At 43.7% G+C, this 27,081-nt stretch overlaps 1 long non-coding RNA gene across 1 annotated transcript; it reads left to right on the forward strand.

The window, feature by feature from the left end:
* Nucleotides 1–254: 254 nt before the first annotated feature.
* LOC146830368 (uncharacterized) lies at nucleotides 255–22,658 on the forward strand. Its single transcript, XR_014961422.1, has 3 exons — nucleotides 255–395; nucleotides 13,159–13,442; nucleotides 21,530–22,658. It is a non-coding gene; the product is annotated as an uncharacterized LOC146830368 (long non-coding RNA).
* The last annotated feature ends 4,423 nt before the right edge of the window (nucleotides 22,659–27,081 follow it).

Below are 27,081 nucleotides of genomic sequence, written 5' to 3' on the forward strand. Positions count from 1 at the left end.
GACGCATTTTCGGCTGTTCTATTGGACATGGCCTTTGACAAGTAAATCTTTATTGCCAATCAAAGCGATAACCTCATTGCACACGGAAAAACAAGCAAACTATATCCTTATTGGTAGTGCAGCAAAATAAATCGCATGCGCATTCCCCAAATAGTGTCCTTTTGGCTCACTACCGCAGTGATTGGTCACAAGCAGCCACGAGCTGTGGAATGTCATTAGTGAGGGCTAATGACGTACACGGAAGCAGATGGATCCTCTCGTATCAGCAGTCGCATTAAGAACAGAAAGCACACCGGCTAGGAAAGGTGACATTCCAAATGCGGAAATTGGTAAACAATAGAACACGAGGGTGCAATTTTGTGTTCTCCCCGATCTGCTCCTTTCAAACCTCCAAGGTAAACGTTCCATGTAGCCATTATGGTTTTACCCTTAGACTCCTCACGGGTGCTCCCATTTTCGTGTATTCTAGTTCCATTTATGTAGCGCTTACTACCATTTATGCGACGTTAAAGCATTTGCTTTTCTTCATTTCCTTATATTTCCTGCTGTCGTTCCTATCTTGTTGGTTACCTCTCTTCATCCGTCCACTGGTTGGGGGTGATTTTTACCATGTTGTCACTTGTCACCCACCAATGTCTTCGCACCAACTCCCATACAGTGCACCTGTCCCTCAAAATTCTCTCCCGAGAAAAGGTGAGAGAACGGTAGACACCACATCAGTGTTTGGTATGCTACTTGTTTTGTTTATCAGTATGTGGTACTTATTTTCTGCTCATCTGTAAAGCGATGTACAGGTAAATGTATATATCTAGCGTTTACTACCCCTAACGAGACGTTGAAGCGCTTTACACCAGGCAGCAATACATCTGTGTTTGATATGCTACTAGTTTTGGTCATCAATATTTGGTCATTTTTTTTTATTCCTCTGTAGAGCGCTGTAATGCAATGTGGACAGTTTCGTAGCATAGATAACAGATCAAATACACCTGTTGGATCTTAAATGCCCGCTATCCCATTAAAGTGACATTCTATTTGGTGTGTTATGTATACTTTGTATCCATTGTGTGTGTTTTTGTAATGGTATTATTTTACCGATGTCCTGTCGTCTTTCTCTCCCTTGGTTTCGCCGGATTTAGACTCGAAACTAAGAGCGATGAGAAGGGAAAATACCATAAAAACAACACACAGTGGAAACTAAAGTATATTCAACAGTGTGACGGACTAACATGCAGAACTTTATATGGAACCAGCAACGTGTTGTGATTTTGCACACTTAAGGTATAGCGTTCATGCTTATCCAAAAGTTTTATCCTAGATAAAGTCTTTGCACTCGCCTGTAGGCTGGCACAGATAATGTTCAGGGCCAATCTGCAAGGGAATGCAAAGACAGCTTATGGAGTAAAACTGTTAGATTAACATTTTCATAGTGTGTCGTACTATGTCGTGAATTAAGCCATCTGGTCTTTGCACTGAGAATGTTAATATGTATTCAAGAAGTGTTTCCTCTAGTTATTTTTAGTTAGAACTCATCCGTCGCCAGTTATGATTGTACACAAACGACATAACCACGTAGCATTGCTTTCATCCACTTCTTTAGTCAATTGTTTTGTTAGGCTCAAGCTTGAGACAATTGCCGCTTTGTAGCACTGGTGATGTAGTGAAAGATTGCAGGTTGGGTTAAAGCTAAGTTCATGATAACTGGGCTGTGGGGCTATGAATTATTCACTCAACTCTAGCGACTGGCAGGATTCATACTCCATGTTTTTTAAATTTTTTATATATAAGAAGAGGACAAGAGGGAGGAGTTTGGGCAGACTATTCCCCACTTTAAACCCATACATTTTCAGATTTTCTTGAAGTCAGTCAGATTTGGTTGGGACATCAGGTCCTCCATTCGAAACCCTATCACTTGGATTCGCCTGCCTCTGTACTACATTAAACTGAACGTGCTGTACATGATCGGATTTGCATTGCTGGACCTCAGGATATGGTTGGGTGCATGGTTTGGGGAAAAACATCTATTTAAGCATTTTGGGCCATAGGCTTCCCATACTTTAAAATGGTTTAGAGAAGTTTGGACTATATTCTGTGGGCCTGGGTGAGACAGTGAATGCCCACGAGAGCTAGGTGATGTGCGGCAACACCTTTGGGTTGAGGCCAAGCTTGGCTGCCTGCTTTGTAATTCGCTATCTCTTTCTTTTGATCTCCTGCATGGACAATGTTGCAGTAATTCGCTATCTCTTTCTTTTGATCTCCTGCATGGACAATGTTGCAGTAATGCATTCTCAACACCACCAAGGCCTTGGTCCTCTTGAGACAATGCGATAATAGCAACAACAAAGGACTGTTCTTACCAACATAATGTAATAACAGGTTTTTAGAACTAGAGTAGTGATTTGATGGCCCAACAAGAGATTGCATCAACCCACACTCTAAAATTCTTAACGAATGCAGCTGGGTTCACTGGTTTGTTTCTTCCAGCCAGTTGAACAGTGCACTGTCATCTAATGATTCTTAGTTTTACCATTTACGTCTCTAAAACATTCAAGCAAATGTAACTCCCCTTCTTCTAGACGTGTGCATTGTTCAGACATCTCAGTAGGACGCCCCACAAATGAGCTTTCAATTTCTGAATATGCACAATCCATTCTAATATTCTGGCTAAGGGTATATACAAAAGACTGGTTCAAGTGAGTGAACACATCCAATTTTCTGAGCATTCTCATAACATTTTATGATTTACAGTATCATGCTGCCAACAGTTCGAGAACAATTAGGATTTCAGTTTGCACATTGTCAAGTCAAGAAATCCAGAGGTTTTTTCTTTTGAATATTGATTATTACTCTTTCTGTGCCTCTCTTGGTATGAAACATGATTATCTGTTGTTTGAGTTTACCTATGCAAACAAATGTGAGGGAGAGGAAAGCAGGAGTAAAGACCTGTTCACCTTCTCAACCAATCATTACTATAACCAAAGTAGAACAAGTTTGCTATCTATTTGACTAATGTTCCATAAGACCAGTTTCTCATAATCTTCAATGCTGGGGTACCTTGGAACCCACAGGGTGTTTTAAAAGAACCCTCACTCACCTGCTTAGTTGGTGACATACTTCATCGTTTGGTTCCCACCCTGGTCACCGAATGCTTCCAGGGTGTGCTATGACGCCAGATTACAGCAGAGCAGATTTTTTGGGTGATCTTTGACTGTGTGTTAGGAAATCTTGAGCCAATTTGAACATCACCTTTCACTGTCACAATTCGTCAGTTTTTAATAGTGGAAGTCTCGGTCAATGTTGAAAACAATGGTGGATAGATGTGGAATTTTAGTTGATCCCACTTATCCAAAGTAGGGTCAACATGTTTCAGCCATCTTTTTTCATGCCTCTAAGGGTCAGTGGGACTTTATCAGGATCAAAATTATGCATGCGCTCAATGGCATGCAAAAAGTTGCATGTGGTTTGTACTTACACACCCAAGTAGTTGTGGAGATAATCACCTCTTGCAATTCATCTTTTAATGTATTTGTTTTCCGCTACATGGGATGCTCCGATGGGGTGGACCCTGTTGTCATACTTTCCTCAAGGTGTCACACCCTCCATTGTACCTGCACATCCTTGGTAGTCCAGCGTGACATGTTGACCACACTTAAAATAAGTAGGATCAATTAAAATCCCACATCTATCCAGCATTGTTTTTAACATGGGCCGAGATTTCCACTATTAAAAACACCTGAATAGGGATCAGAAAGCTTGAGCCAATTTGAACATCACCTTCACAGCCATATATAACTCAAAAAAAATCTCCGCTGTAATCGGGCGTCGTAGCACACCCTGGAAGCATTCAGCAACCAGGGTGGGAACCCAATGATGAAGCATGTCACCTACCATGTAGGGGAGTGATGGTTCTCTTAAAACACCCTGTGGGTTCCAAGGCACCTCAGCCTTGAAAATTATGAGAAATTGGTCTTTGGAATATTAGTAAAATAGGTAGGAAACTCGTTCATCTTTGGTTATAGTACTGTTTGAGTTTACACCTTCTTGTGACCAGTGAATTCACACTCCACAATTTTGCTAGTGAAGGCTAAGATAGAGGTGGACCGTATTTACAGAATCCCAGTGATCTAACAATTAGTTTCTATAACAAGGTGAACAGTTCTGCTTGTTTTATAGCATTAAGCAGAGATCCGTGTTGGGTTGGAGCAAAGAGTTTGATTTTTGTTATGTTCAGGCCAAACATTTGAAGATGATTTTTTTATTATTATCAAGTGGAATTTATGAGCCTTCTAACTTCATGGTAGCTTTGTAAACATGCTCAGGAATCAGTGCTGCAAAGATTGAAAACAAATATTTGAGTAGTTGCTAGACAGGGTCTAATTCAATTTCACAAAGATCTCATATACTTTGGATGTCATTCTCAAAGTTTTCTCCTAAACCAAGTGGTAGGAAAGATTGAAAATGTTGTACAAATCTAGATCCCAGCCACACAGAGCTGCTTCTCCTTATGAATATACACTTAGGAGTCTGGTTTCTTCCCCTTTTGTCAGTTTGGATACTCTAAATCAAAAAGGGGAGAAGGTTAGCTAAGGGTTGGCACTTTTCCATTGCCTATAGGATATCAGAAGAGACTCAAACCATTTATTTCCTATGTGAAATCATCCTGATTTCACTCAAGTAAAAACTTCATTTTTCATCGAGGGGCTATTAAAAGGGCGGGGAGCCTCATTGTAAATTGTTTTCCATTTGTTGAGGGTGTAGTGAGTTGCCTTTGGGCCCACTTTGTTTCTTCCTTAGTTTGGAGTTTCTTGCCTTTGCTCTGCATGGCTACATATAATACACTTGTTTTCGCGACCTTGTTCTGGGACTATGCTCTGCACATTGCTTGTTATTCGGGGACTCTTCTTGGGATTTAGTCAGACCATCTCGTACAAGGTTGCTTCCAGTACATAACATACGGTACTATTTTTTGATTCTGCTTGTTCAGCAGCAGTTCCTAACATTGGACACAACGCAATTGTTTCTGTGCCCTGTCCCCTTGGGTGCTAAAGAGGATTCCGGCAGAGAAGACTGTTCTGGAGCAACAGCAGTGTCTGACTTGCAGCCTTGCATAAAGCAAGTTTACACTTATGATGCAGACCGTCTAACTACTAACACCAGGTATGAGGTCTTAGACGAGTCCTAGAGATCACCACTATATCCCTGTGCTCACACAGTAGGCGTAGATTTAGCCAGATAAATAATTTGCCATGGTTGGGATGTTTGTCCTATACACCCTGTTAGTAATGCTGATTACTTATTTAGTTGCTTCTGCCTAATGATCGCAACACATTTGCTTCATATTGGACTACAAAAAGTTTCAATAAATAAATTATAAACCTTTAGTGTCTTTCTAGTATCTACCGTGGGTTGGCATGCATGAGTGAGCAAGTAACCAAGTCAGTTTCCACAGTTCTTCGAGGAGTAGAGGGTCATGTTTGAGGTTCTCAAAATCACTTGCTACTCTGAGAAGGTTAGGAGTTCAAGTGAGGCACTGTGAGCTAGCCAGGATTTGGACCAACAGGTACTGGCGTAGAGTGACTCAGTCCCTACATTCTGACGTCCTGTCATCCTAATGTCTTGACCCTGTGCCTGATGGGAACAGTCCAGCCCAAACTGCCAAGTCAGGTCCTCCCTGGACTGGAAACCAAGTCAAAGTCATCGAGAAGACCGTCAACAAGCAGATGGCCGCCTTCCTCGAGACAAACGGATCCCTCGACCCCTCTCAGTCCGGCTTCCGAGCCAATCACAGCACCGAGACCGCCCTCATCGCCGCCACCGATGACATCCGAGCCCTGATGGACAATGGAGAAACAGCGGCCCTCATCCTCCTAGACCTCTCCGCGGCTTTCGACACGGTCTGCCACCGCACCCTAGTACGGCGCCTCAGCAACGTCGGAATCCAGGACAAGGCGCTAGAATGGATCATCTCCTTCCTCGGCGGTAGAACACAGAGAGTCCGCCTACCACCATACAAGTCAGAGGCCTCCGAAGTCATCTGCGGCGTCCCCCAAGGATCTTCTCTGAGCCCCACCCTCTTCAACGTCTACATGAGCCCCCTCGCGGCCATCGTACGCAAACACAACCTCAGCATAATCTCCTACGCCGACGACACCCAGCTGATCCTCTCCCTGACCAACGACCCCGCCGCCGCCAAAGCCAACCTACAAGAAGGGATGAAAGAGGTAGCCGAGTGGATGACGACCAGCCGCCTGAAGCTGAACTCAGACAAGACGGAGGTCCTCATCCTGGGCTCCTCACCCTCCGCCTGGGACGACTCCTGGTGGCCTCCCGCCCTGGGCACCGCACCCAAACCGACAGACCATGCACGCAACCTGGGCTTCATCCTGGACTCCTCCCTCTCCATGACCAGGCAAGTCAACGCCGTCTCCTCATCATGCTTCAACATCCTACGCATGCTACGGAAGATCTTCTGGTGGATCCCCACAGAGACCAGGAAGACCGTCACCCAGGCCCTCGTCACCAGCCGACTGGACTACGGCAACGCCCTCTACGCCGGCACCACCGCCAAGCTCCAGAAGAGACTCCAGCGGATCCAAAACGCCTCAGCCAGACTCATCCTCGACATCCCACGAACCAGCCACATCTCCGGACATCTGAGAGACCTCCACTGGCTCCCCGTCAGCAAGAGAGTCTCCTTCCGCCTCCTCACCCACGCACACAAAGCCCTACACGACCAAGGCCCGAGCTACCTCAACAGCCGAGTCAACTTCTACGCTCCCAAACGCCACCTCCGATCTGCCAGCCACGCCCTCGCCGCCGTCCCCCGCATCCGAAGAGCGACCACAGGAGGAAGGTCCTTCTCCTACCTGGCCGCCAAGACCTGGAACTCCCTCCCGACCGGCCTGCGCCTGACCCAAGACCACCTCTCCTTCAGGAAGAAGCTGAAGACCTGGCTGTTCGAGCAGTAGCGGCACCCCCCCCCCCCCCCCAGCGCCTTGAGACCCTACGGGTAGGTAGCGCGCTCTAGAAATGTCTTTGATTGATTGATTGATTGATTGATTGAAACAAGCATCCTAGGACCGGTTTCGGGGTTTCACCCCTCTCCAGCTAGCTTGATTCCAGTGGCATGCAGAGCACAGGACCCACGTCTGGGCATACCTGTCCCACTCGGGGTGACAAATGCAAAAACAACAGTTGATGGACAGAATGCAGAACAATGTCATACATTTACCCCAGTACAGAGAGCTGGGCCTAAATCCATCCACTGTTTCTTTTCCTCCGGACCAGTCCCAGAGCCCATAACTTCCCAATGTCACAGTCTGTTTGTTACAGCACATTTCACCCAATCATACTCATGACATACTCATACAGATTGAAGAGAGGAGTGGGATATGTGTGCAACAGTTCTCTGACCTGCATTCCTGCCTGGATTTGGCACATGTGAAAAGTTCACAGTCGAATAAGAATCTAAACAGATGATTTATTGATTTTACTCCCCCCACCCCCCTTTTCTCGGTTGGTAGGAGGGCATATTGTATCAGTAGGCAAAATGCACTCGGACAAATAGATTATGACTTACAAATTTGGGGATCTAGGTCTGGTCTTGATGAAAGCCACAAGGCTAGACTTCTAGCACCTGAAGTAGCAGAAACAAATGGACCATAGACGCTAGATCAACTTGAACTTGTGAGCATTCCCTCCTGCTTTTAACCTCGCCAAGTGGACCATCATTAAAGTCACAGACTTGGGTTGCCATATATGGTGGAAGTCACAAGACCAGACTTCTAGCACCTGAAGTGGCTGAAACATATAGACCATAGACGCTAGATCAATGTGAACTTGTGAGCATTGCCTTCTGCTTTTAACCTCGCCAAGTGGACCATCATTAAAGTCACAGACTTGGGTTGTCATACATGGTGGGTGGGCAACACTTAGATGCCCGCCCACCCACCCACCATATTGGTGCTCCAGCGAGGGTTGAGGTTAAAACCACGCCTCGATACAGCATGTATTGCAGAGAACTCAATGATTAGGCACTACTGGGCGAGAGTTTGTTTAAAAAAGGAACTTTTCTCTTGGGTGAAACATGGGAGATGTCACTTAGGAAAGGAGCCCTGATACTCCCTCACTGCTCATTTGCCTATAACTGACACAAGCCAACCGTGGGAGGAGACCACAGGTATGCCTCATTTGTCCCATTGTCGATCCACAAAACAGGAGGCTTCATCAGACATAGCACTGAACTGCCAAATATTTCAGGAGAGGGACTTCAGAAAACTTTGGAAAAACTGAGGAACCAGGCGCTACTGGAGCAGACTGAAAGGTGCTGGTAAAGAGGCGGCTGCTAAATGTAAGAATAGCAGGCGTGCTGCTGTATCAAGCAAGAAAGTAGCAAGGTGGAGGTCAAGGTTGCTGTTGCATAGTGGGAGAAAAGGGGTGCCTGTGAAAGAGGTGTTGGGGGGGGGGGGGGGGTACTGCAGCCCTGGCCAAAAATGAGGTGACTCGGAAAGCAGAGAGAGGGACGCTTAGTTTTTATGAAAGGAAGGACTATGGAATAGCTGCTGTGGGAGACTCACTTGAAGTGAGTGAAGCTTTGCCTGGTGGAAGCAGGAAGATGAATGCTTGTGAAAGTACAGAGCCCTACATCTACTAGGCTGTCTCAATATGTTGGCCTCTAACTTATCCAGGTCTTCTGTGAACAGGACACCCTACAAGTCCTTTTCCCACAAACTCTAGAGTTTCTGGTGGACTAGTAAAACTTGCATATCCTTCCTTGCTAAATCATTGTGTTTTCATTGAACCTGAAATTACCATTCCTTGTGCTGGGAGATGCTTGGCAACCCAAGGCCCTTGCTTCAGAATGTATAGGAACAGTCCTAAACCACCGTAAGCAATTGGAACCAACCTTTCCCTGAATGCCAGCTGGAAAAGATGGATAAGACTATCAAATGAACTAGTTACTTGCCTTTAGTTCTGTTGTTTTTGATGGCTATGATTACTACCGCAGCCAGTTCACTTGTACATCTTCTCCAGCCCCAAAATGGATTTTTTTTATTCATAGCACTTACCATCACTAGAGTACTGGATTTAGCACTAGCATCTTGTGACCCAAAATTACATGCTAATTGCTATATAAGGTGCTACCTGCATCTGTAATACCAGTTCTCCCCAACTTAAACATCGTGGAAATGAAACCACAAAAATAGGGTAATACTAAATGACTCATGAGAGGAGGGTGGCAGTGTGTGTGTAATCTACAGAAGTAATGATATCCTTCAGAAAGAACATTACTAAAGGTCAGTAACTTTCTCTCCTAATGCATGTTAACTCATACAAAATACTCACTTGAACGCTCTCAAAGTCATACTCCCTAATGCAGAGGAGAAGGAATGCGAACAGTTATACCAAAAAGAACTACAAAACTTCCGCACAAAACTCTGAATGAGATCGGCTGTATCTCTAGACAACAGTTTGAGAAAAAATGAAAAGAAGATCAAGTAGCAGCATTACTAAAAGGCATCGCTAAAGAGTGGCAAAGTCACAGCCACATCCCTCATGGAATGAGCCAGCAACCCTCCAAGAGGCAGAGATTTCCCATGTAGCTTACAGCATTTCTTCAATATTACCAAGATCCATCAAGAAATAGTCTAATTCCTAACCACAGAGCCCATCCTGTACCCTAGAAAAGAAACCAATAGTTATTCTTCTGAAATGCAAAATTCAGTTCAGTTTAAAAATTCAGGGCTTTCTTAGGGTCGACACACTGCAGTTCTTTGTCATCCTTTCGCATTTGGGGAGGATGAAATAATTCAAATAAAGAACCAGAAAGAACAGACATGTAAAATACAAACACAGCCTTAGGCAAAAAAAAAAAAGAAGGCGTAGCTTGCAAAACCATGGTATCTTTTTGAGAAAGAGTATAGGGTGAAGAACCAGACCCGGCCTGCAATTTACTAGTTTTCTTGGTCAAAGTCATTGCAACCAAACGTCTACATTTCACGAAATAAATGTAACATGAATGCAATGCCTCAGCATTTGAAGCCATGAGATAAAACCACAATAAATCTAAATCCTGAATTGAACAGTACATGATTTTAGAAACAGCTGTTGTGTAAGCTTATAAGAAACCCAACCACTACAGGAAGCTCAAAAAACAAGCCCTTCTTGGGTTAAAGTAAACAAGCCAATATCACAACAAAATAACTCTTAACCGCATTCACAATAAGACCATTTTATGCAAGGCTAACTCCATAAAATGAAGAGTCAGCGCCTGCATAGAATCAATATAACAATCTCTACACCAAACGAAATGACCTTCAACCAGAATATGCTACTCCCATATATGTGTCAGTAACAAAACTTTCAAAACATCCTGAGGAAGGTGATCAGAGTATTCTTCGGCAACAGGGGCTAAGAAAAACCTCTTAATTCTGAAGATGATCAGCAAACTTCTACTTCTGCATCTATTTTATTATTAGAGGACCGATGACTATATTGTTCTTCTCTGATCGTGCACTGAAGTGCCTGCATTCACAACAAGCCTCTGGAAAAATGAACAGGCAAGAAGCCATCAGGCTAAACGGTTAAAACACCAACCCAGCTGGCCAAATTGGGTTGTCTTCTAACTGTCATGCTTGCCGAACACAGACCACGGAAGATCGCGATCACCTTCAACATGGCCGCTCGCGAATGCGCATGCGCACTGAAGTCAGGCGAGTAGAAAAGCCTGACTTCCGGTGAGCTCGAGGCTTCGCGTTCAGTGTTGCTCCCCAGGCTGTGTAGTGACTTCCTGTTGTTCCGACCCGTCCTTGGATATTCGTAAGACTCTCGGAGTCTTTGTACTTTGCCTTTCGTGACCCTTTTCAATTCATAGGCATATGTGCTGAAACGTTTCAAATTCAGCCATACGTCAGAGCTCTGACTTCCCGAGTCCTTCTCACTCTGCTCGGGACATCTTGATTTACGCGCGTAAAGCGCTTTTCCTTCCCTGGTTTCAAGTATTTGGAGGGAAATCTCGGGTAGCGGTGTGCTCCGCCCGCCTTACCGGATTTTGACCCGTGGGCCGGCCGGGTTTAACCGCTCCCGCCCCCTATTTCTGGACTCTCTAGAACCTGCAATTCCCTTTACTCTCCTCCCTTCCAGTACAGTTTTCCTTGGTCTCCCAGAGAAGAGCCGTTTCCACCGCATTTGGGAGAAGTCTGGATCTGGTGTGAACCTACGCATCTGCAGACGGTGGTGTTGCTGATGTATTACAGAGTTATTCCCTTCAAAACAAAGGTACTGTGCAGGGGTTGCCAGAGGGTGCAGTATACCATTAATTTTGTACTAACTCACCAATGTCCCTGTTTTTTTACCTCTAGTTATATGTCAGATGGAAGACGCTGTAGGACAAGGGTGCATTCCTTAAATCGTACCAGTGCCTTTCCTGTTAAATTCCTTAGGACTCTCCATTTCGATCATCACTGTTCCTAAGCTAGGTATTCAAGACTCCTATCGTGCCCCTTGTTAATGTTGTGGGGGTCAGGGTATATCTTCATATACTATCTAGGTACTCACTCACTCTTTGTGCCTTTCTAGATTTACGAGTTCCCAGACCACAGATGAGGTGAAGACTGCCGTTCTCTGGATATTACCCCTCTTTCCTTGTTTTGTTTCCCCTCTTTCCCCAATCACCTGTGTATGCTAGGGTTGGATAGATACACTAGGTGAGGGTGGAAAGTTGGGAACTAGCAACAGCATCATTGAAACTCAGTGGCGCTCCTGCAGAACCTTTATCCGGTAAGATCCTGACACTAACAAAATAATCATGTCCCATCCAAGGTGATAATACTCTATGGAGGAAGAATCCCTGTCATAAGATACATGTCCTACACCACCACCATGTAATAGGTAGACTGAAATAAAGCTATGAAAGATTTCTTTCAGTTAATCAAAACACTTAAACATCTGAACAAGGGTGGTTGTGACTAATAGACATTTGGATTTCTGAGGAGAGCTACTACCCCTATTATTTTCAGAAATGCTGAGGACAGCCCTAAAGGCACCTTCTTGAACTGCTAATGTTCATCTCCCACTGTGAATCTCTCAAACTGCCTATAATATTGGACATTCAGAATATAGAAGTTGGCCTCCTGAATGTCCTTGGTGCCGATGATGGCATCCCAGAGGGAGGAGAAGAGAACATTTTCATCGTCATTGCCTCCTTAAATTCCTCCTCAATTTGCTGAGCAGATGCACCCACAGTTGGAAAATTCACCTCTCTGAGATATTTACCCGAAGAACTGACTGAATAGTAGGCAATGGCTCTGAAGAGGAAGCAGAACAGCCAGGAGCTCTTTTGTTTTAGCATGATGCTTGCTCTCTTGTGCCAGCAATACAGAGACCATGGCCTTGTCCTGAGCTTGATCCTCGACCTGGATTTGATCATTGATCCTCCCTGAGATATTTACATCGGGGCTAAACTAATTTGAATTTCCTCTCTCCAAGTGCCTCAAGGTGGATATTACTCTTCTTTTACTTTGCACTGCACCCTCAGGGCAGCAGTTCCTGGCAATGCAAAATTACAACTTTAATACTTTTTATAACCTTATGGACTATTTTGGGGACAGTGAACTTTCTTCCAATATTCTAGGACCAGAGTTAGAATAGTATATTTGCCTTCAAGTCGGCCACAAAGTTTTGAGGAATCTATGGAAATCGCAAATAATCTCTGTTAGCATAAGCTGAAACCATCTTGTTTGTGGCATCCATTTTGTCAGCTATGTAATTGTTCCATCCTCTGCTGCTAGTCTTTTTCCCTGCCTGTGCTGTCTATTTTAGTTAAACCCCGGACTCGGCTAAAAGCAATATGCATGCTAAAGAGTTTGAACACCTGGTCTCAGACTCAACTGTTGACCTCTTAGCGCTGCCATAAGCACTCCTGCTCTCCCTCCTACTTTGGCGACTAAGTGATTTCTCATTTGCCCATGTTTGTCGGTAGTTATTCTTGTGTAGGCCTGTACCTTCTATTTGTAAATACATGCTTACCAGTGCAGAAAACTCAGTATAAAAGGCCCATGGTCTGTGTATTCAAGTCACTACCTCCTGGATCACTTGAGGGTGTTGTATGGACATGGTCTCACTCATGAGTGAATAAACTTATTCTTTGAGTTCCACCTTTAGTGCCAGTCTCTTCTTTGCTGGTTTAAGGACCCGTGGACAGATAAGGGTGAACCCTGCACCGGTGGTCTCCTAAAAAGGCTAATTTCCACAGTTTGGCGCCCGACTCGTGGGGCTCATCGGAGACGCAGCCTTTCAAAGGAGTGGTCTTGACGGAGGACAGGAATTTTACTGAGGAGGTACCCTGCTCGAGGAGACCCTTTGTCTTTGCAGACTGAAGTGCTTTTCCGGTTTTCCTAATCTGACCCTCCAGGTGGTGGCCGGTCCCGACTGAGATCTCCTTTGGCGTAAGTATTGCAGTGACCATTAGGTCGACCAAGAGCTTGGCAGGTGGAGGTTGGAGACTTTGGTTGGAAAGGTCGCTGAAGCAACACTCTTGTTTTGGATTTGCTTCGCCAAGATTCTGGTTTTGTTTGTTTGTTTATTTCAATAAACTAAGGCAGGTAATGAGAAGATTTTTCTCTACTATTGATATATTTGGGATAAATACTATTTGACTATAATATTATATTTGATTATAATATTTTTGGCATGCCTGCTCCAAGCACACTTTGTAGAATGTGTTGCTGTCTTGGAGGTACCAATATGGATCTAGAAAGTAGTCAGCCGGCTCCCCTAGAGGGGACACCCAATAGGTTTATGTATATTAAATATGGTATTTCTTCCATAATGTATAGTACACTGTGGAACAAATATACGAAAAAGGATCCTGATCTACAATGGCCAGTAAATGGGTCATTTGATTTTAAAAAGATTCAGTATGTTGAGCAGTGTCTGTTTAAACGAAAGAGTCGACACGATATGTTTTTGTACGAGTGTGGGAGAAAGAAGTGAACGAGAGAGTGAGGAGAGAAGAAGCTATAGCAGAAAAAGAAACCCGTAAATCGATTTATGAAAGAGCATTGCAATTAGAAAATAAGGAAATTAAAGAAATAAAAGAAGATAGGGAGTGTCATTTAGAGGTAACTGGCCCAGTACCCTGTTAGGCGCCCCATTTATCCCATACAGAATAGACCACAAGATGATTCCATTTTGTTAGACAGACCTCCACCCCGTATAAATTCCCTAGCGCCCCTGAGAATGAAGGTTCTGATGAGGAGCATTTTCCTTCAGAAGAAAAAGATGAAGCTAAGGAAGTCGGGCGGACAACTCTCTCTACTTTAACTACTGAACGCAAGGCCCGTAAAGCAATGGACAGATTTAGATCAGTTCTATTTTGTAGAGATGTTTACTTGGGAAGTAATACTCCGCTTTAAAAAACATTCTGGTGCTCTAGAGCCCTCTGATATAAATTCTGATTATAAACAGTTAAGTGATGGAACCTTTCTTTCTTCACAGGTGTCTGATCTAATTAGGTGAGTGGTTAAATTGCACGTTGATGCATTCCGTCTGTGAGAGGAGAAAAAGGCAGCTGGTAAAGCTATGGCTGAACAAGCAGTTCAGACCCCAGCGCGACAAGAAGGAGCTACAGGGACAGATAAAGACACTGGTGATATTGTAGTTACTGTGAAGCCGATGTGTGAAGCTGCGCCTTTGTATGTTCCTCCAAAGGGAGCAGGAACAAGTGACGATAAAACTTCAGATAATGCGAAGGGATATTTTATTTATAATTGGGTCTATACCCCTTGGAGTAGAGCAGACGTTATGGTTCTTAAAGCTGCTTTGCCTGATCTGCGCAAAAATCCAGCCGCTTTTTATGAAGCAGTAGAAGGAGCTATTAGCTCCTGCACTATGACGTTGCCTGATATTGACATGTTTTTTGGCCTTATTTTACCCCCGATATGTGGAGATCAATTCGGAAGGTAGATGATAATGTAGCTTATGCTGATACTTGGGTGCATTTAGAGGAAATAGATGCTGCTAGAGAGCCTGCGCAGAAACCACAACAGGTGATATTAGATCTTCCCAAAGCCATTGTAACTAAGTTGAAAACTCTTATACCCCCCTAAAAAAATAGATTGGACTACATTAGTGTCTTGTAAGCATAAAGCGGATGAGTCAGTTTCGGATTTCTTTACACGATTTGAAGAGACATTCCATGAATTTAGTGGGCAGTCGTTGACAGATAACACGGGTAAGCATCTGTTCGTCGACAAATTTGTGGCTAACATGTTGCCAGAAATAGCTAGTTGCCTAAAGGCCAGTGAGAGTTCATGGACTAAGTCTTCCCCGGTCTCTCTCTTGACTATGGCCCAGTACTATGAGCGACAGGAATTGGAAACAAAAGGCAAGGAGGATAAAAAGGTTAAGGACTTAAAAACAAAAGTTATGTTGGTTCAAGTCTATGGTCCCTCATTTAGAGGTGGTGGTAGAGGTGGCCGTGCGATGTATCGCCCTGGTGTACCCCCTTTCCCTCAAGCAATTTTGTCTTCTGATCATTGTGCGTATTGTAAAGAGATTGGACATTGGCGTTCTGAGTGCCCCCATTTGCGAGGTCAGCACTATTAGCGGGGTGGAGGAACTATGAGTGGCCGCCCGAGGAACACAGAAAATAGGGGAGGCATGGATAATCGTACCAGAATTGAGGCAGTTGAAAACAATCCTAATTCTTTTAATACCTTGGATAGGCGAAACCAATACCAAATGTCTGATTATTCGGCCGATGGTCCTAAGGATTCTGATTATGCATAGAATGCCTAGGATGCGGTAAGGAACTGGTTGAGGTCCTAGAAGATCAGAGGGGTCCCTATGTCTATGCAAACGTCTTGGGTTCTACTGATCGCTTTCTGGTTGACAGGAGCTAGTCGTAGTGCTCTGTCTAAACAATTGATTCCTAGGGCTCCCCTGTCTGGCACAACGATAATTTTGATGGGACACCTTCCCTTAGTATAATGTCACAACCACTTGCATTTAGTCTTGATAAATTTACTGCAACATGTCCATTTCTGCTTTCCCCTAACACGCCGGATAACATTGTGGGTATTTGTGCTACAATACGTTGTTTCCCAGAAGGTGTGCGTATCATTTTCAACAATAACTATCCAATGGTTGAGAGGTCTTTCCTTATTAAAGAGGATATTGCTTTTGCATCGCTACCTAGTACCTTGTGGGCTACATCAGATACCGATGCGGCTCAAATGGTTATCCCACCAGTACATATTCAAGTGAAGGAAGGAGCTTCGTTGCCCCGACTGCCCCAATATAAAATCTCTCGAGAAGGTGATGAAGCATTGATACATATTGTTCAGGACTTGATCAGAGTGGGGGTTGAGGAAGAAGTTCCTTACAATACCTGTAATAGCCCTATTCTTCCCATTTTGAAACAAGCATTGAAAATGCAATAGGTCTCGCCTTTAATTAAGTTAAAGCCATTTGCTATACAATACCATTAGCAAAGCAAATGGCTTTAACTTAATCAGGGCAAGACTTATTGCATTTTTCAATGCTTGTTTAATCTAGCCACTCTTCCTTCTTACCATGCATTCATCCATCCTTCCTTCCTTCCATCCATCCATCATTCTATTAATTATTCTCTACCATCCACTCTTTTCTACATCTGTCTCTACATCTATCCTTCTCCCAGTAAGTCTATTTCTTCATGCGTCCCTCCATCCATCCATCCACCCACCCACCCACCAATCCATCCATCCATCCTACTCTCTAGCCACACATCTCTGAATTCACCAGTGATATATCCGCCATCCAGGAGGGTCACTCATCCGAGAACAATTGTTCTGAAAAAAAATGTGAGACTCAAGCACCCCTTGGCAATGGAAAAAATGAAATAGATGTTTAAAAGGTAGATATCAAAAGTGGAATGGCGGGAGAATACATTAAAACTGCACACGTAACATTTATAGATGCTTGTCCTTGTGTCCTGAGTGCCGCACACAGACTCGTCGAGTAATGCAAACAGATGCGCTGTTTGTCCGAGCTTTAATCCCCCGAGCTCTGTTAATCGGATAGGGTGCGAGTGAACAGCGCAGACAGACACAAGACAAAGCGGCATCCCAGGAGTAAACATGGAGGGTGCATGGGCTTGAGATAAGCAAGAGTGGGGGTTGCAAAGGGGTAGTAAACAATTAATAAAGAAAGATAGGGTATGAGTAAATGTCTAAAGCAGGAGTGGTAAGTGCAGGGACCGGGGCAGACTAAAATATGTGGTGTAACAAGATCCTGCATTCTTGTGTTAGACAAATGATGAGAAGGTACCCACTGGAGTTTATTTAAGAAGATATGATCGACGGGAAAGTCTACTTTCAAAGACGAATATCTACCTCTCACAAGTTGTGTAAGGCGATGTAACACAGACTCACAAGATTCAAAATTGCACACACATTCCCAAATTAAATGAAAACGCCTGTACTAGACGGACCATGGTAGCACTGCAGTTATTCTAACTCTAACATTGAAAAAAATGACAGTTTAAAATATAACGCACACATTCATAAGTCTCTAAGACGCCGGCGTGCGTCAACCCAAACTAGAACTTACCTGCGATAACCGGTTTCCATTCAATTCGTACATAATCCTTTTGTAAAGACTACTTAGATGAAATGCACGTATTATTCTAACAAACACGAACGACGGCCTCCACGTAAAATTAAAAACAAACAAATTAGTTGGCACGTTCACATATACGCTCACATGTATTCCGCATCCGCTAAATCATAACTGGGCGGAGCAATGACAGGGAAAGTAGGAGAAACACGGCCATCTCATGCGCGCGCGCACAGTGGGATCACCCTCGAGATGAATTGGGTTTTGTGCCACAGGGTTTAAACCGCATGTTCACAGCAACCACAAACAAATATCCTCGAGCAGTCTTCTCATACTTATGGAAGTGATTTAAATAAACAGCATGTGATATGACCAAATAAGTGACAATACTACTCGCCGAAATAGCGCTTCGACGACTCGTCAGGAGTAGTAAGCTCTATAGAAATACAATGCCGCGTGCTAATATAAACAACACAGAGTCATGCGTCCTTACTCCTATTAATAACAGTAATTAAATGAACAGTGGTAAGCCGTACTTACCATAGAGCAGCTAAAAATTCTCGTAGTTTCTGAAAATCCTGGTATAACTGGCACGAGTATCAACAACAAGAACCCAGGCGTGGGCACGTCCAGGCAGTCGTCCGTCCTAGTCTATGCAAAGTTATCCAAACCTCCGGCGCTAGATCAAATACCGAAACCATAAGCGCATCACTCTACCGTAGCCAAGTATCACCAAGCAAGTTAAGTCAAGTTCTGCTGCTTTCACAGAGTTTCCACAGATCTCAACAACAAAAAACCCTTCCGTATCCACCATCCTGGAATTCACGAACAACCGCTGTATCACGTAACGAGGTTTGTAAAGGGCAGCCTCATTCTCGCTCAAGTGCTCACACCTGCATGGATCCGCACAACCAGAAAGCGGCCGTGAAAGAATGAAAGTGAAACCGTACGGCCAAAAAAATACGCATGTGTGTGCACATCCCTACGCTAATTAAAGCAAACTTAGATGGCGTCGAGTTGTCCACATGCACGTGCATTTTTTGTCCGTACACGATTGCTAGAGCAGCCGTCTTTGTCCATCTGGACGTGCGTGCATTCAGCTTTGGCTGAATTGATCACAAAAGGTCCTCACATGGCGAGTGCAGCACTTGCGTGCTTCTAACGCCAGGCTAGACCTAAAAAGACACGGATTCTAAAGTTTATAGATCTATCATTGACTTGAGAGAGGTCAACAAGATAGTAGTGCTCCAATGTCCGGTATTTTCTGACATCACAACACTTCTCACTATGGTTCCTCCTACTGCAACTACATTTAGTGTGATAGATTTGAGGAATGCATTTTTTTCAATACCTATTCATCTTGACAGCCGTTATTTGTTTGGCTTCACTTTGAAAAATCGCTCATTCAGATTCTGTAGAGCTCCACAAGGGTATACAGAGAGTCCTAGCATTTATAGCCAGGCATTGAAGAGGCCGCTTGATTATTTCCCTGTAACAAAAGGGGTGGCTCTTATTCAATATGTCAATGACATCTTGTTGGCTGCTGAAACCCCTGAACAGTGTGAAGAAGGAACACTATTATTATTATCATTCCTTGCCTCTCATCGTCGCAAAGTCTCTTGGAAGAAATTGCAATATTGTAGACAGCAGGTTACCTATTTAGGTCACCTCCTGTCTAAGGAGGGACGTGCACTCACACCAGACCTCATTCAAGCTATTTTAGACACACATGTGCCCTGTACTCAGAAGGATGTTCGTGTACTGATTGGTCTTACTTCTTTCTGTAGGCAGTGGATCCCTAGCTTTTCTTACATTGTTAAACCCTTGTTGGCCCTTTTGACTAAAGACACTATGGACTACTGAATGCCAGAATGCTTTTCAAGAGTTACGTCAAGCTCTTTGTTCTGCACCAATACTAGGAACTCCAGACTACACTAAGGCCTTCACACTCTATGTACACGAGAGGGACAGTTGCGCTATCTCGGTTTTAACCCAGATACATGGTGATAAGCAGCGTCCTTGTGCCTATTTTTCAGCTGTCCTTGATCCAGTCGCTCGTGCGTTAGCTGGGTGTTTTCGATCGGTGGCAGCGCCAGCTGTGTCCATACGTCAAAGTGAGGGAATAGTCTTGTCACATAGATTGCTTGTGTTAGTGCTCCATTCACATGACGCCATGTTAAACCAAACGAAAACACAGCATTTGACTAGTGCTCGCTTGACAGGCTATGAATTGACACTTTTGGCCCCTCATATCACACTGAAAAGATGTTCAGCTTTCCAGCTGCTCAGCCTCAGTCACAAGAGTCACATGCTTGTATAGCCCTTACTGAAGAACAAACAAATGGTGTGTTGACCTACAGGATACATCCCTTTCTAGTGTTTTTTTTTTTTTTAAACAGACTTTATTAGGTCACAAAACAAAATGCAGTCAATCCCCTTCCCCCGTACTCCAGCCAAATCAGAACGTGGTGCACTGACCAGTCAACCAAACTGATCACAACTGTACAACATTCACCCCAACAGCGTCTATGCTACGAGGTAGTTCATCCAATCCCTTTCTAGTGTTGATGGGGAATTGTGGGTCGAAAGGTCCTGCTTGAAATTGCCCGATTGCAAGACATCTGCTGCCTACACAATTGCAACACTTCAGACAGTTGAGACAGCTCGTATCCCACAGAAGTCAGCTTAGGCAGCTGAGTTGATAGCGCTAACAAGAGCATGGAGGCTTAGTACTGATCTGTTCGTTAACATCTACACCGACAGACGATATACTTTTGGACTGGCTCATGATTTTGGGCTACTCTGGAAGAAAAGAGGCTTCCTTACATCACACGGGACACAAATAGTGCATGGGGAATTAGTACATAATCTCCTTACTGCCATGACATATCCTAAGAAAGTAGCGATTGTTAAGTGTAGCACACACAAGTGACTGATAAAATAGGACAGGGCAATGCCTTTGCAGATCACACAGCCCTTGAGACTGCAATGCAGGGAAGTATTACATCTATGTATGTGGTGAACTCACAGGCTGAACGTTGGCATGATGCCAGGCAAGAGGTGCTGGACATGCAACAATCTGCCTCTGCTGATGAATTAGACCAATGGTCTAAGGAGGGGACATTGGATGATGAGGGCTGTTGGAGGAATAAAGAAAAGGCCAAGTTGAAATTGCCTACAGCCTATTTATATCCTATAAGTCACATGGCCCAGCACATGTTGGAGCATCCTCAATAGCTAAACTACTTATGCAAATTTGGGATCATCCAGATATTGCCGGCACAGCTAAAAGGATAGTCCAGTCTTGTCTGATTTGTCCCCAGTATAATCCTGGAAAGGGAACACAAACTCCAACAGGAGGGTTTGCAATACCAACTGCACCTTTTGAGGTTCTGTAAATGGATTATATCCAGCTTGAACACTGCAATAATCTAAAATATGTCTTAGTGGTGGTATGTGCCTTCAGTAAATGGATAGATGCATACGCTACGAAAGATAATACAGCTCTTACTACAGCAAAGGTGCTCCTAAAGGAGTTTTTCCCTCGATTTGGCATTTGCAGAGTTTTGTGGAATGACAACGGACCCCATTTCATTGGGCAAGTTGTTGATTACCTCATGAAAGGATTGGGAATCGAGCAGAAGTTACATGCTGCTTTTCACCCACAATCAGCAGGGCTAGTGGAATGATACAACTCAACCCTCAAACTTAAGTTGGCCAAAATACAAGCTTCCGCATCTCTGAAATGCCCTTGGCATTGCTATCCATTAGATCGATACCACATACACGATCTGGCCTCACACCATATGAGGTGGTTTTTGGGAGACCAATAAATATTTGGGGGATTCCTAAGCCACGCCCTATACACGATGTACCTTATGTATTGATGAATGACTATTTGTCTCAGTTGACTGATAGTTTGTCTTCTATTTAGCAACAGGTTCGGGAAACGCTTCCAGACTGGTCGCAGGGTGAGGGCCATGATCTACGGCCTTGAGTCTACGTGGTGACAAAGTCCTTCCAGAGAGCCAGCTCCCTAGCCACTCGTCTCAACCTCAGTGAAGAAACCAACATCTGCCCAGGACCTTAGTGTGTTATCTGTTCTGTTGTTCAACGTCAAGATGAGAAATCGGAGGAGAAATCAACTGCTGCAAGACTTTGTGATCGAAAGAGTATGTTTATTATTAGATCACTTCAATTATTGTTCTGATTGCTACAATCACATAGTATTGTGTCGATTTAGATACCATATATAGGTTTCCCGATTTATGTCCTTATATAGGCACAATTCGCATTGCCCATATTTAGGCATAGAAATCCTACCCTTATTTAGGCATTATCCATGCTAACCAAATACAGGCATGGCCACCTACATCTGTTCATCTACATCACAACAAGTTCTTGGAAAACCAGACTCTTAAGCCTTTAGGACTTCCCCTTGCTTGGATATTGATTTCTCCAAGAACTCATTTATTATGCATAAACATCTATTCCTTAGGGGTTCATTCATGACGTTCTTCTGCCCGACTTTTACGTCAATACTGGCATTCCTGGACACCTTCAAGGTATAAATATACCTTCACTTACCATGGCAAACCACAGTTCGGCTGCCTACTTGCACAACGCGGCTCGCCACGGCAAGTTCGGAAGGAAGTCAAGTCCCCGCCTGAAGCACTGACCAGACGCTGTCATCCTCCTCGCAGAGAATCCCCTTGCGGGGTGTTAGAGATCGAGACTCGGAAAGAGATTCCAACCTCACTTATTCTAAGGTATGGAGCGGACTAGAACCTAGAGGGACTTTTGGCAACTATAGCTAAACTAGACTATAGACAAACAGCACCTACTTCTTACCTCGTACTACACTTAGGTTAGGTACACTGGGGTAGAACTAGCTAGAAGCATCAGGTGAGTATTAACATTTTAGCCTGTGTTATTTATGTATGTATTTTTATGAATATCTGTCATAGCTACAAACCATGCTGTTGCAGTATTATTTTATCTTACTGCTAAAGCTGTACATAATATACTTCTCATTCTGTCTTACGATTGTAGCAGTTCATAGCTCTTGCACGTGAAATAAGACTGTTCAATAAACCCCTTTTTATTGAAACGCCCGTCTTTCTATTTCTGTGTAACTCTGAAGAAACGAAGCATGCACGATTGACTGAGTGAAACTGTTATCTATTGTTTCCTCGATTCTGAGATTGTTACGATTCTAAGAGAAACAAAGTTGTCATATTTATGCGGTTGTCAGAAACTAATCCCTTCTTGATTATTCGAGAAGTTTTCTAGTTACCTCTGAGCTAGCTGGCACACACAAGTAATTAAGTTTAATGTACTCTATAGAGACATACTGACCTCAGTCCTATGTCAAAACTATAGTGTATATTATTCCAATGTGCAGAGCCTATCAAGGATATAGGAACTACACTACAATGGGTTGTAGAGGGAGTAACTCCTGCTCGAAACCTACTGACCGCTACTACTCCTGTCCCCCTTTGAGCACCACTATTTTACTCTTCTCTATCATGAGCAGCAGCACAGGATGTCCTACCTCAACAATACGTTCATTCAAATGTTGCTTCACACCCACAATGCTACGAACATCACCAACTGTTGGGTGTGTGTGGAATGATGCCAGCTCATCAAAAGAAGGGAGGAACGCCTTTAATTTCCTTGCCATTTTCACATAACAGCTCCTGCAGAGCCTGGTGCGCACTGTTATGGGCTTCTCAAATTGCTAATATCACTGATGCCGGTGTAGGAGGACTCAATGCTCAGCTAAATAAAGTCTGCTATCCTGATGAGTAAGGAGATCTGCAAGCTTTATGAACTAAATGGGAAATTGTCAAGGGTAATGGACCTTCTGTCATTGCTGTTACTAGAGCTCAAGCAGATCTTTGTGTAAGCAGCATTGGTAGCATCCCTGTGCAAAAAGTGACTGTATTAGAACATTACTGCAATAAACAATAGCAGTTTTTTGTCATCACATTACACCTATTTCATTTGTGGAAGTAATGGGTATTACCACCAACCTATTGGGTGGTCCGTAAGCTGTTACGTGTCCTTTTTGCTACCACCTGTGTTTTTGGCTCCTGATTCCTACCACAAAGAATATAAACTGTACAATGACATTTCCAAGAGCCGATTTAAGAGGACAATAGATCACAATGAGGTGGATCAGACTGATACTGCACTGCAGCAATATGTTGACTTTAATTTGGGGCTGTTCTTTGTTGGTGCAGCCTTAAACAGTAGGAAACTTAGGCACTTGACGTGTTGTAGAGTCTATAATCAATCAGACAGCTATGGCCCTTGGGAATATCACAGAAGAACTGCAAATTGCGAGGATTGTGGCGCTCCAAAACCAGACGGTCCTCGACATCCTTGCGGACCGTGATGGAGCATGCTGCATCATTGCAAGTAGTTGCTGTGTCTCTATCCCTGACCACACCCCTTCAGTTTTTGAAGCAATTTCTAAACTGCACAAAATAGCCACTGAAATCCATCAGGATTCAGGAACATGGACTTTGACTGGATGGAGAAGGACTATGTTTACTGCTTGGGGCTGGAAGTTGTCACCTCTATGTATATTTGTTGCGATCCTTTTTTCCTGCTGCTTATGTATCCAATGTGGCCCAATGCTCTGTTCCCTTTGTGCTCCCACATGTACCTCATGTATACCAGCTAAACGAAATGTCACAAATGTAAATGCTCGCTTGGCAATGGACCAAGAAATTACTGAATTAATGCAGATAGATGTGCACAATGTTTTCCGTACTCCCTCGAAAGTATAGGATGATGTCTTCAGCATATGCTAAAAGGGTCGTCTGTGGAAATCGCAAATAATCTGTTAGCATCAGCTGAAACCACCTTGTTTGTGGCATCCATTTTGTCAGCTATGTAATTCTTCCATCCTCTGCTGCTAGTCTTTTTCCCTGCCTGTGCTGTCTATTTTAGTTCAACTCCGGACTCTGCTAAAAGCAATATGCATGCTAAAGAGTTTGTAGCTGCCAGAACACCTGGTCTCAGACTCAACTGTCAATCTTAGTGCTGCCATAAGCACTCCTGATCCCCCCTCCCACTTTGCTAAGTGATTTCCCAATGTTAGTCGGTAGTTATTCTTGTGTAGGCCTGTACCTTCTATTTGTAACTACATGCTTACCAGTGCAGAAAACTCAGTATAAAAGGCCCATGATCTGTGTATTTAAGTCAGTACCTCCGGGAACATTTGAGGGTGTTGTATGGATGTGGTTTCACTCATGAGTGGATAAACTTGTTCTTTGAATTCCAGCTTCAGTGCCAATCTCTTCTTTGTTGGTTCAAGGACCCGTGGACAGATAAGGGTGAACCCCTGCACCGGTGGGCCCCTAAACAGGCTCATTTCCACAAATCCAGGGCTGGCGGGGATTGTAAGTGCTGTAAGTGTTAAATTCTGGATTCACTTTGACACCTCAGAAGAAGTTCAAGTGAGTAGTCTGTGGGACTTAATATCTATTAGAAACACTGCATCTTACATTGAGATTTGTCTAAACATTTAGTTTTTACCTGGTTTCCATTAGTGGCTACGACTATTGGTGTCTCGTTAGAGTATGAGATGACAATAGCTCCCATTAGCACAGAGAACACTTTACCAGAAAGAGAATCCTCTTGTCATTCTCCGGTTCTCGGACAAAACAGTAGAATAGAAAGAAGCTCTACTGCACCCTTTTTGGAAGCAGCAGAAGCAAAGAACTTACAACAGCACTGTCACAACATTGTGCTAAAGCAATAATATCTTGGTCATCACAGGAGCTACCCATCCCTTCCCTAATACCACTTGTGCACACCTATCCTAGCCACAAAATGATCGAAAGTAATGTTCCAGTAACAGACATAAGAGATGAAACGCACACCTGTGTAAAAGATTAAACTGTGCATAGATTGTTCACATAAGGTGTCAATCTGCTATATCGGCCCAGTCTCCACGTTGCACAAGTCCATAGTGGGCCCTTAACTATATTTGGCTCTTGAAGAGGCATCTTAATTAAAGGTAGCAATGTCTTTCAACCAGTCACCCAATTACGGCGATGTCCCCTTCATTCATGTCATCGACATGGAGCATCCCACAAACAGCAGCAATGCTTTGAGCTTTCTAATTGATATAGGTAGTGCAGGCCAGTGAAGTCTGTCTGCAGAGTAAGACATCTGCAGCTTGCGGGAATCAGAATGGAGTCAAATCCTAACTTCTTACGCAATAAGAGTAGAATATATACAGTGTAGGAATATCAAATGTATCAATCTTTGCCCGTTATTCAAAGATACTTGTGATGTAGGGGCACACCAATATTGCCAGCAATTATCAGTGAGTTCCTTTCCCACATAACAGGCACTGATAGATCAGTCCTTGAACTGAACAGCAAGGTATACAGTTTTGATACCTATTTCTACAGTCCAGGCTACATGTGGATTACGCTAAAGGCACAAATTCTGAGTCTTCCTCAGGATACCTTGAGCAGTTCATTTGCAAGGTATGTCTTAGTCAGAAGTATGTGACCATGTAAACTGGTGTGGCATTCCATCCTTTCTTGTACTGTGCAGAAGATATTAATTTTTCTCTCTGTGTACATGCCCCAACAGTATTAAACACATTTTCAAGGACAAATGAAATGAATTTTCTGCCGTCAGATGAGGTAGAGGATTATTCACCAGTGGAAATACAGGCGAATAATTTGCTAGCTTACTCGGCTCATAACAGGAACACTTAGTAGAGCCAACTGTATCAGTAGGTCTAGTTTACGTCTAAGCTGGGTCGCTAGTATAGTTAAGTGTACCTCTTTGTGCTTGGCCTGTCTCAAAAACTAAATAGTGCAAGGAGAAGATAATACAAAAAATTATGATACCAAAAGATCGCAAAATGGACCTATGCAGCATAAAAGTACAACTGGGACAGAGAACCACCCAATGTTATCCAGGAACTCACAACCGAACCACTCACACAACTCCGGTTGAAATGGGAGAAGGAATTCAGGCATTCCCTACATGACAAGGAATGGCAGACTGCCTTAGAATATCACAAACAGGTGTCACCTAACCCACGCTTTAAAAACATACAATTTAATATATTACACCAAGCATATTTAACACCAGCGAAACTCCAATGCTTCTACCCAGAGACACAATTTCTCTGTCCGCGATGCCAGCTTCCCGGTGCAACATTTCAACATATGGTTTGGAATTGCCATGCCCTACAACCCTATTGGGGCGTAATGCACAATACAAGAGACCACAGGACCCACGGACATTGACACATGTAAGTGCACTAGGGATATCCTCACATAGGAAAGACCGTAAAGTAGAGAGACTATTTGCATTGTTGGTCCTCCTTCTGGCAAAGCGATGCATTGGCGCGCGCCCACAGGGCCCCAGCTGGTGGCCTGGAGAGGGGCAGTAATAAAATGGGCACATCAGAAAAAGACACGATTCAACAGGAGGAGGCACGGGGGA

The sequence above is a fragment of the Triturus cristatus genome, chromosome 5_1 (genome assembly GCF_964204655.1).
Source record: "Triturus cristatus chromosome 5_1, aTriCri1.1, whole genome shotgun sequence".
NCBI classification, from domain to species: Eukaryota; Metazoa; Chordata; class Amphibia; order Caudata; family Salamandridae; genus Triturus; species Triturus cristatus.